The sequence below is a fragment of the Prionailurus viverrinus genome, chromosome A2 (assembly GCF_022837055.1).
Source record: "Prionailurus viverrinus isolate Anna chromosome A2, UM_Priviv_1.0, whole genome shotgun sequence".
NCBI classification, from domain to species: domain Eukaryota; kingdom Metazoa; phylum Chordata; class Mammalia; order Carnivora; family Felidae; genus Prionailurus; species Prionailurus viverrinus.
In genome coordinates, this window is record NC_062562.1 from 130,062,609 (window position 1) to 130,074,787 (window position 12,179).

Here is a 12,179-nt window from a genome sequence, read left to right on the forward strand (position 1 = left end):
GAGGGACTGGACTTTGTGGAAAAGTCAGAGACATGAAAAAATATTTTCCCACCTACTGGCTGAGCAGCAGAAATTAGATCTTGGAAACTACAGGGATCAACATGGAACTAGTGCTCCCAGAGGGAGGTGGAAAACCAAGGGAAAGCCAGCAATGGAGGATAGGAAGCAGGAAAAAGAACCAAGTATAAAGATCATGACAGAGGGCAAAGAACCCGCATCAGCAGAGATGTGCCAGGATTAAAGTGGAGGTAACTAGAGGGAAGTCGTCTTGGAGGACTGAAGGCTGAGCCCTTAAAGACAGCTTAGGTTTCCATAGGGACATGAGCTTCAGTGAGCGGAAGAGTGGGGCAAACCTGTCTAACATGCAGATCCAGGTTCTATTTTCACAGATCACCCTTCAACAAAGCAGAAGCAGGGTCTAGAAATCTGTATCTTTTGTTGTGGATGCTATTTTTGTTATTAGATTTTTTTTTTAAATTTTAACGTTTTTTATTTATTTTTGGGACAGAGAGAGACAGAGCATGAAAGGGGGAGGGCCAGAGAGAGAGGGAGACACAGAATCGGAAACAGGCTCCAGGCTCCGAGCCATCAGCCCAGAGCCTGACACGGGGCTTGAACTCATGGACCGTGAGACCGTGACCTGGCTGAAGTCGGACGCTTAACCGACTGCGACACCCAGGCGCCCCGAGATAATATTTAATAGCATTTAAAAGTTAACAAAATACTTACATTCAGCACATTATCTATTTAGTGCTAGCTGCAAACCAAATACTGTGGGCCCACTTTTTATTTTCAAATGTTTTCCTATAAATTGAAGCTCCATAGAGATTAGCATACAAGACTGCTTTCATTGAAGTTCTATTTCCTAGCATCTGCATTCAGGAAAACATGTTGCACAGAGACTCAAAGAACTGGATGTCAAGTGAGAGATTCTAAAAAGGTAACTAGAAATACATTTTTTGTTAAAAAGAAGAAAAAAAAACCCTTCACAACAACTTGGAATACAAACAAAATAAGCCCAAAGTCTATGAAGAAGCCCTGAGAGCCCAATAAAGGAATATTACTCTGAAAATCAAACCTGCAGAAAATTTAAAAATGTGGTAGAAAAAAAAAATTCACCCAAATTCACCATTTACATTTTGTTGCATTTGTTCCCTTCTCTTTGTATGTGTACCTGTGTACATATTTTTTGAACCATTTGAAAGTTGCTGACATTCTGAATTTATTCCTAATTTTCCACATGTATCTCCTCAGAACTAAGACTCTTTACTACATAAACATAATACATTCTATGTAATATATTAATGATCAATATTGCTTACAACAAAATTTTCCAACTGTTCCAATAATGTCTTTTATAGCTATTTTTTAAGTTCTTAATCAAGGGTCCAGAATTACATCATAATTGTCATGATTTTTGTTTGGGGCTGTTGCCTTGTAAAATATCCTACATTTAGAATTGCTCAACTTTTCCCTTCCTGAATAGATTCAAGTTAAATGTTCTTGGCAAGAACACAATGTACTTGATAGTGTATTCTTCCCATTCTGTCATGTCAGAAGGCACAAAATATCTGTTTGTCCTATTGTTGTGACATGAATGAAGTTGGATAATTTGATTAATGTGATATTGACCAGCTTTCTCCACTATAAACAAACTGTTTTCCTTTTGTCATGAATAACTAAGCTGTGGATGATATTTTGAAATATTTCACTATCTTGCATCAAAATTTTATCCAATTATTTCACTGTCTCTGAAAGAAGCTGGTTTTTCAATCATCTGATAGTTTTAACATCCATGGATGATCCTCCCTGAATCAGTTATTACATTGATGATTACACCAGTGAGTTTCCTAATTTATTATTCCTTTTATATTTAATAGCTTTCATTTTTCTCTTAAGTGCTTCTCTTTCTAATCCTAAATTCTTTTAATATCAAATATTTTTAATTTCAAAATATGAGATTTTGGTTTAATGCTCCAATGTCCTCAGAGCAGTGGGGAGGTTCTTGATCAATGATGGACATATCTCCATCAGTCTCTGAGCACTTCCTTTTTGGTACCACTGAATGCTGTAGGCTTACTCGTACTTGATAGTGGTTCAGCCTGATATTTGACATCTCATTAAAGAGGCTTGGTTTTACCAACGAATACTATTTAGAAACCAAAACCTGCTACTATAGGTACTTATTGCTCTGAGGGTGTCAACATTCAAAGCCATTTCATAGGATAAACATTAAAAAAATACAAAACCCTAGGGCTTTCTCTCAACTTTCCCCATTCTATATTTCTATCTCCTTTCTTCCAGAGTGAGCACTCAGATTTCCAACAACTACCAGTTTAGTAAAATCAAGGTTTCTTTGAAATGATTTTAATCCTTGGGGCGCCTGGGTGGCGCAGTCGGTTAAGCGTCCGACTTCAGCCAGGTCACGATCTCGCGGTCTGTGAGTTCGAGCCCCGCGTCAGGCTCTGGGCTGATGGCTCAGAGCCCGGAGCCTGTTTCCGATTCTGTGTCTCCCTCTCTCTCTGCCCCTCCCCCGTTCATGCTCTGTCTCTCTCTGTCCCAAAAATAAATAAACGTTGAAATGATTTTAATCCTTAAAATACATCTCATGTTAAGGGTATATTTATTGGAATTTGTCCTTTTTTTCCTCCACAGTGTAGATTTGCTTCTATTTGTATTCAATTTTAGTGTGATTTTGATATCCTTTTGGACTCAGTATTTTTTTTGAATATTTAAACGTTTGCATGGTTCAGAAGTCAAAAGGTGAGGTAGGCAGAATGCCCCCCAACACACAGTTACTCTGTAAGGATTACCATATCCTAATGGACTTAAAGTTGCTGATCAGTTGACCTTAAGATAACAAGACTATTCTATAACATGATTATATTTGGGTTCTTGGGATAAGAATCCTTAAATGTAGGTAAGCTAGGCAGAAGGGTCAGATTTAGACAGAGATGTTGTACTGCTTGATTTTGAAGATGGAGAAAAGGGCCATGAGCCAAGGAATGCAGGTGGCCTCTAGAAACTAGCAAGGAAACAGATTATCCCCTATAGCTCTCACAATAAATGTAGCCATGCTGATACCTTGATTTTAGCCCAGTGAGATCCATATTGGACTCATGACCTCCAGAACTGTGAAATAGATTTGTTTTAAGCTACTGTTTTTGTAGTAATCTATTGTATTAGCAATGGGAAACTGATACAAAAAACAATATACACAAATTAAATTCTCATCCACCACTGCACCTCTATAGATTATTTTCATCAGTTTTTGTTGTTGTTTCTTTTTTGGAAAAAAGAAACATTCTCTTATTTCCCCCTTTTTTTCTCATACCAAAGGTAGGACACTACACATTCCCTTTTGTAACATCCTAGAAACCATTTCCTAACATTTCATAGAAAGGGAGCATATGGTTTTTACAACCCTACCCCATCCTCTTAGTGATTCTGATTAACCTCATTGGGAACCTAGGATCTGAATTTTCCACTTAGCATCACACCCAGAAAAAGTGAACTTGACCAATTTTAAAGAATCCCTTGAATATATTCTGAAACATGCTAAGTAACCATTCCAAACATGTTAACTGCCAGGAACCTCTATCTAAATGGTCTGTCATAGTAAAGTTTTTATCTATTTTTGTTCATGTCTGGGCTCAGTGGAGCTATAGGACAGCTGGTCTCCATCCTCTGCACAATAACCCTTTTTAGATTTGATAGCTGCTACTCAGTTGTTCCTCAAGCCTTTATTTGCGGTTTCAAGTTGTTTTAACTTTTTTTTTCCTATGGTTGAGTTGCCAGTCTTTTAACTTTGCAGAACCCTTGCCAATATATTTGCTTGCTTTCTTGGTGACTGGATTTTTTTTAAATCAACATTCATTTTACTAAAACCTAGAATTCTTTTATTCTAAACATTTATTAGGTATACTACTCACTTTCTGAAAAAAATTTCATCTTTAGAATTATGAATGTGAAAATTCTCATAGATGTAGAATATTAGTATGGTTTAAAAGTATTGGATGGAATGCAATATTTAAGTGTTTCTTTAAGAAAGACTAAGGTACAGAGAATGCCTATATACTCTCTTAGCAGTCTTATCACAGATCTTTATTTTTTTATTGATATGCATACAGACATGCAAAGGGTACAGTGAATGAAGGACAGAAAAAATCCAGAAATAAAGGAACTATTTAAAAATTAAAAGCTATACTTGAAATAAACCAGCTTTCGTTTCCATACATACCATACTACGCAGGGTCCTCCAGAGAAACAGAACTAATAGCATTTGTGTGTATATAGAGAAATGTTTATTTTAAGGATTTAACTCATGTAATTGTGGAGGCTTGGTGCTTTGAAAATCTAATGTGGAAAGGCCAGAAGGCAGAAGACTCAGGAAAGAGCTGCAGTTTAAGCTCAAAGGCAGTAGTCTCCAGGCAAATCCCTTATTGCTTGGGGGTAGTCAGGCTTTTGTTCTAAGCAGGCCTTCAGCTGATTGAACAAAGCCCACCCATCTATTGGAGAACAATCAGCTTTACTCAAAGTCCTCTAATCTAAATGTAAAACTCATCCCAAAAACACTCTTACAGAAACAACTAAAGAGCTGGGCACCTTGGCCCAGCTAAAGTGACACACAAAGTTAACCATCACACCTAACAAATATAATCCTCCTCCCTGTCGCTTACTCAGTGTTACCCTCAGTTCTTACTACACACAGGTCAGTGTTCTGAATGACTCAGTCATTCTGATGCATTTAATCCTCACAATAACTGTGTGATGCAGGTTCTATGATGGTCTCCATAGTAGAGAAAACCTAGGCACAGCAATAGGTTCTTTTGAACCAAGACTGAAGTGCATGCCCCCTGGATCTTGAACCTATCAAGATCTACCATGTAATTTATTTTCCAAATGAGACACTTTGACTGTCAAAGGGAGCCCTTTTAAATTAAGTCAGGATAATAGTAAAATGGGGCTGTCCTGGACAAATCAAGATTGGGTCAACTTAATTATACTGCTTTTGAGTTTTGTTAGGTCCCACATACTTTCCCAAAACACCTAGATTGATCATAATGGAAATGCTTGTTACAAACTGAATTATTTTTCTCAAAACTCATAGGTTGAAACCCTAATCCCCAGCACCTCAGAATATGAGTATTTGGCAGTAGTTACCTCTTTAAAGGTTCTAAGTTAAAATGAGGCCATTAAGGTGACCTTAATCCAATTGGGCTGGAATGGTTGTTAGATGAGGACATTAAGACACACAATCAATAGGGTTGCATGTGGGGACACAGCAAAAAGTTGGCCATTTGCAAGACAATGAGAGAAGCCTCCCAACACCAAAACTTTCTGACACTTGCCCTTGGACTTCTTGTCTCCAGAACTGTGAGAAATTTTCTGTTGTTCAAGCCATGGAGTCTATGATATTTGATTATGGCAGCCCAACACTAATATAGACATGAATAAACAGGAATACTGTGCTCGAAGCTAGTTCCATAACATGTGCCAATAATCACTCAAAATAGGGAAACAGGTTGAAGACAGAAAAAAAGTTTTTTTTTCTGTTATTAAAAAGAGAGATGCTTAAGCATGCAAAGGCATACCTAGTTTTATTAAGCTTTGCAGCAACCCTGTGGTGAGCAAGTCTATCAGTGCCATTTTCCAACAGGATTTGCTCATTTGTGTCCATGTCATATTTTGATAATGCGTACATTATTTCATAATTTTTTTATATTTGTTATGGTGATCTGTGATATTTAATGTTACTACTCTAATTGCTTTGGGGCTCCACAAGTTGCGCCTTTTTAAGACAGCAAACAATTGATAAATGTGTGTTGTGATTGCTTCACTGGCTGGCTGTTCCCCCATCACTTTACCTCTCCTCAAACCTCTCTGTTCCCTGAGGCACAACACTATCAAAATTAGGCCAATTAATAACCCCAAATGGCTTCTAAGTGTACAAGTAAAATGAAGAGTCACAGGTCTCTTATTTGGAATCAAAACTATAAATAATTACACTTAGTGAGGAAGCATGTCAAAAGCCAAAATAGGCCAAAGCTAAGCCTCTTGTGCCAAACAGCCATATAAATAATTACACTTAGTGAGGAAGCATGTCAAAAGCCAAAATATGCCAAAGCTAAGCCTCTTGTGCCAAACAGCCAAGTTGTGAATGAAAAAAGAAAGTTCTCCAAAGAAATTAAAAAGCTACTCCAGTGAACACACAAATGATAAATAAGTGGTAGCCTTACTGCTGATGTGGAGGAAGTTTTAGTGGTCTGGATAAAAGATCAAACCAGCCACAACATTCTGTTAAACAAACACCTAATGCAGAGTAAGGCCCTAACTCTTCTCAATTCTATGAAGGCAGAGAGGAAAGGAAGCTGCCGAAGATAAGTTTGATCTAGCAGAAATTGGTTTATGAGGTTTAAGGATAGAAGCCATGTCCATAACAAAAAAGAACAAGGTAAAGCAGCAAGTTATCCAGAATATCTAAGATAATTAATGAAGGTGCCTATATTAGTGAACAGATTTTTAACGTAGATTCAATAGCCTTTTATTGGAAGGAGATGCTAACTAGGGTTTTCATAGCTAGAGAGGAGAAGTCAATGTCTGGCCCAAAAGAAAAGGCTCTCTCTCTTGTCAGGGGATAATGCAGCTAGTGACTTTAAGTTGAAGCCAATGTTCATTTACTATTCCAAAAATGCTAGAACCTTTCAAGATTATGCTAAATTTATTCTGGCTGTGCTCTATAAATGGAACAACAAAGCCAGGATGACAGCACATCTGTTTACAATGTGGTTTGCTGAATATTATAAGCCCTCTATTGAGACCTACTGCTTAAAGAACAAAGTCCTTTTCAAAATATTGCTGACAATGCACCTGGTCATCAAAGAGCTCTGATGGAAATGTACAATGAGATTAATGTTTTCATGCCTGCTAACACAACAACTATTCTGCAGCCCATGCATCAAGGACACGTTTGGACTGTCAAGGCTTATTCTTTAATAAGTCTTATTCTTGAAGACAATAGCTGCCACAAACACTGGTATCACTGATGTATATGAGCAAAGTCAACTGAAAACCTTCTGGAAAGTATTCACCATCCTAGATGTCATTAGGAACACTTAGGATTCATGGAAAGGGGCCAAAATATCAACATTCACAGGAATTTGGAAGAAGTTGATTCTAACCCTCATGGATGACTTTGAGGGGCTGAAGACTTCAGTGGAGAAAGTAGCTACAGATGTAGAGGAAATAGCAAGAAAACTTGAATTTGAAGTGGAACATGAAAAAGTGACTGCATTGTTGCTATCTCATGATAAAACCTTAATGGATGAGGAGGTGCTCATCATTTTATGAATGAGAACAAAACATGATTTCTTGAAATAGACTGCACTCCTGGTGGAGATTCTGTGAAAACTGTTGAAATGACAACAAAGGACTTAGAATATTACAGAAGCTTAGTTGATAAAGCAGCAGCAGGGTTGGAGAGGATTGACTCCAGTTTTGAAAATGCATCAAATAGTATCACATGCTACAGAGAAATTGTTCATGAAAAGCAAATTTATGCAACTTTCACTGTTGTCTTATTTTAAGAAATTGTCACAGCCATCCCCTCCTCCAGCAACTATCAACACTGAGGCAAGACTGTCTACCCCCCCCCACACACACACACAAAGACTTTTTGAAAGTTCAGTGGATTAGTCTTCTTTAGAATATATTTTTTAATTAAGGCATGTAAACTTTTTAGGCAACATTGTTACAAATTTAATGGACTACAGTATAGTATAAATATAACATTTATATGCACTGAAAAACTAAAAAATTCATTTACCATGCCTTGGTGTAGTATTCACTTTATTGTAATGATCTAGAACAGACCCTATAATACTCCAAGGTATGACTAAAATTTTTTCAATAGGTTTTGTTACTTTGACCAACCAACCTAATATTTTACTGGGACTTAACTCTACCCTATGCTCTTTTGTGTCCCATGTATAGCTATGTCTCCTTTTCAATGGATTCACAACATTTTTAGGCATAAGAAATCCACTTTTACAGTAAATTTTTGAACACAACAGCAACTTATTAAATTATTAGAAATCCTAAGCAGATAATTGTTTTTTTACTGTCTGCTTAATAAGAAATTTGCCCATCCACATATATTAATAGGCCTCTTACAATAACTGTTGCCCATAGATTTAGAATCAATGATCTAGAATGATCTATTTTAATTGTGCATCCTACCAGTAAAAAATATTGGAGAACTGACCTCCATATTTACATTTAAAAATTATATATAATAAAAATTATTACAATTAGTACTAACAGTCCATAAAACCAAATGTTAGTAAAGCTCCAACTCTTGTTTTTTAGTTCAGGAGTACTAATTTTTTGTTTTTGTATCCAGGGGATCATTATACACACCCCTTGTTTATTCTTGCTCCCCTCTTTAGAGATCTCTGCTCTAGGAAACACCAAAAATACTAGCTGAAAATTGATCAGCACTATCAGTCAACTAGTTTGTTTTGTCCACACAATGCCAAAGAAGCACATGGACTGAATTGCCTGCCTTTGATTGAATTGGCTCCACAGAGAAGTTATGTTGGCATGTCATAGACACAACCTTCACGAGCCCAGCCTTTTCTTCAGGTGCCAAAGGCACAGGTGTGCATTATTTTGGTTCTCTCCACCCCCTATTCATAGACCATCAGTCTACAGAGCACTCTTCCAATTCCTGGCTTCAGGATACCCTCTTCTCTTGAAGGAAGAGCTTGAAAGGTTAAGATAAGGACAAGCAAAAGCGTAAGAGTCCACAGGTAAGATAGAAAGGGAAACATAGGAGTGGAAGAAGATGATGACTGTTAATGGAAGCAAAGACTTTTTAAAAAAGCCATTCAGAACTAGAGCCAGGGTCAGAAATGGACCAGGATGAAAAATGAGATGAAGCACAAAATTTCATTTGATTAAAATATTTTCTTAAGAAAAAAAAAACACATTTTATATAATCACTACTAGCAAATAGTCTTTGATGAATTTAGCAGTATAAGAGAGAAAAATCACATAAACAAGGCAGCAGTCACATGATATTCATTCTGCATTATTAAATTACCTACAATTCTGAAGGTCAAATCAAACTGAAACAACACTGGAACTTGGAAGAACACTGTTTAAATGAATTGTCGATTTCCCAGAGCTTAAAGAAGTCAGTCAGCTTTCCACTCTGTCGTCCAACATCCTTTATACCCACATCTTTCCAAACTTACCTACAAGATTTCTCAGTATGCAAGTTCTACTCTAAGGGCCTCCATGGTATACCCAACTCCACATATCATGCCCACCTTCCTGCTTCTGATGGCTTCTGTACTCAGTTTGTAATCCTCTTCCTCATATCCCTGGGACCTTCCTATAAAACCCAGTGTAGCCTAACTTTTCCATGGAGCCCTTCCAGCCACCGCAATTCTCAACCATTTGTTCCTTTTTAAGGAACTGAGGCCTGGTGATGGTCTACCCAATATCAGGTTCTTAAAAAGAAGGTTCTTAAAAAAGAAAAGAAAGGGCCTTTGGGGGAAAATGGCAGAGTAGAAGGAGCCTAAGATCACCTCCTCCTACCGATGCAACTAGATAACACCCGTATCAGTATAAATTACCCAGGCAAAGACCTGAGGCTGGCAGAAAAGACTCTCCACAGCAAAATGTGGAGAAGAGGCCATATCAAAGAGGGTAGGAAGAGCAGGGATATGGTTGGGATCTAAATGGACTTGCAGGGACTGTTACCAAGAGGGAGGGACACCTCAGGCATGGAGGGAGGAAAGAAAGAGACCCTCACAACAGGCATGGGAAACCTCACCCAGAAGATGAATTCCCGTAACATTTGGCTTTGAAAACCAGAGGGGTCAAATTTCATGTGTTCTTACATAAGTGAGGCTTAACACCCGGAACTTTCAAACTCAGCAGGCTGTGCTCTGGGAGAGCAGGGAAGGCTAGAGGAAACTGAGTCCATGCCTTTAAAGAGCACAACAAAGTGCTCTGCAGAGATACAGCATAGAAAGAGCAGTTTGAAAAATGGCTGGGGTATAAAAGAGGGAAATTTGTTTACTTATCTTAGGGCATGTGCTGGAAGGGGAGGATCCTTGGGAGATTTCTCAGGAAAGAAAAGTGCGGGCAGAAGCCATTTCATTCCCCCACCCCCAGCTTAGACATGCAGCCTATAGAAACCAGGGCCAACACTTACTACCTAGCTTGCTAACAGTGTACCCACACACCTCCATCCTCATGCTTCAACTACTCCACCCCTCCAACCCTTCCTGCCTTGGTTTGGGGCAGCTGTAGGTTCCCTCTTGCAGAATGCAAACTGTAAGAGAAGAGAGCAAGAGAAGAAAGGAACAGAGAACTACCACAACAACCGTAAACCAAGTAACAAAATGGGAGTAAGTACATACCTGTCAATATTTAGTTTGAATGTAAGTGGACTAAACACTCAATTCAAAAGACACAGGTTGATGGAATAGAAAAACAAAACAAAAAACAAGATCCATCTATACACTGCCTACAGGAAACTCATTTCAGACCTGAAGAAGCATGCAAATTCAGGGGCACCTGTACGGCTCAGTCAGTTGAGCAGCCAACTTTGGCTCAAGTCATGATCTCACACTTCAACAGTTCATGAGTTGAAGCCCTGGCATCGGGGTCTCTGCTGGCACCACAAGCCCGCTTCAGATCCTCTCTCTGCCCCTCCCCACTTGTGCGCATGCTCTGTCTCAAAAATAAACATTTAAAACAAAAAAGAAACACACAAACTCAAAGTGAAGGAATGGAAAAGCATTTATCATGCAAATGGAAGTGAAATAAAATGGGAGTAGCAATACTTACATCATACAAAATAGACTTTAAAACAGACTGTAATGAGACAAAGGACACTATATAATCATAAAAGGAGCAATCCAGTAAGAAGTTATAACAATTGTAAATATTTATGCACCCAACATGAAAGAAACAAAATATATAAAGTAGCTAACAACAAACATAAAGCACCTAATAATAGTAATACAATAATAGGGGACTTTAACACCCTACTTACATCAATGGATAGATCATCCAAAAGGAAAACTAACAAGGGAACAGTGGCTTTGAATGGCATACTCAACCAGATGGATATAACAGATATATTCAGAATATTCCATCCTGAAAGAGAATAAACATTTTTTTTCTGGAGACCGTTCCCTGTGCACTTGAATAGATCACATATTAGGCCACAAAACAAGTCTCAACAAATTTAAAAAGAGTAACGTCATACCATGAGTCTTTTCTGTCCAAAATGCTATGAAATTAGACATCAAACAAAAGAAAAAATCTATTTAGACTATAGATACAAGAAGGTTAAATAATATGCTACTAAACAATGAATAGGTCAACCAAGAAATCAAAGAGGAAATAAAAAAGTACATGGAGATAGGTGAAAATGAAAACAAGATTCTAAAATCTTTGGATTGTAGCAAAAGCTGTTCTCACAGGGAAGTTTATACCAATTCAGACCTACCTCAAGAAGTAAGAAAAATCTCAGAAAACAACCTTACACCTGAAGGAGCTAGAAAAGAAAAAACTAATCCCAAACCAGCAGAAGAAAATAATAAAGATGAGAGCATATATTAAAAGAAAATAGAGAAAGGACTCAAACAAAATCACAAATTAAAGAGGAGAAATAACAACCAAAATATGAAAGATTATAAAAGATTATTAAAAATTATATGCCAACAAATTAGACAATCTAAAAGAAATGGATATATTCTTCAAAACATAAACTCCAAAAACTGGAGCAGGAAGAAATAAAAAATTTGAACAGACTGACTACCAGTAATGAAATTAAATCAGTAATCAAAAAACTGCCAGGAAACAAATCCAGGACAAGAGAGCTTCACAGGTGAATTCTACCAAACATTTAAAGAAGAGTTAATACCTATTCTTCTTAAACTATTCCAAATAATAGAAGAGAAATAAACCTTCCACATTCATTCTAGGAGGCCAGCTTTCTCCCTGATACCAAAACTAGATAATGATACTACAAGAAAGGACAACGATAGGCCATTATCTATGATGAACATAGATGCAAAAATCCTCAACAAAATACTGACAAACTGAATCCAACATACATTTCAAAAGTCATTCACCACAATCAACTGGGATTTAGA

At 37.5% G+C, this 12,179-nt stretch overlaps 1 protein-coding gene and 1 long non-coding RNA gene across 8 annotated transcripts in view; one reads left to right on the forward strand and one right to left on the reverse strand.

The window, feature by feature from the left end:
• The window catches only part of LOC125160314 (uncharacterized), a 180,917-nt gene that overhangs the window by 152,881 nt on the left and 15,857 nt on the right, over positions 1-12,179 (forward strand). The window lies entirely within an intron of this gene.
• IMMP2L (inner mitochondrial membrane peptidase subunit 2) overlaps positions 1-12,179 on the reverse strand; it is an 891,621-nt gene that overhangs the window by 985 nt on the left and 878,457 nt on the right. The gene's annotated exons all lie outside the window — the stretch shown is intronic.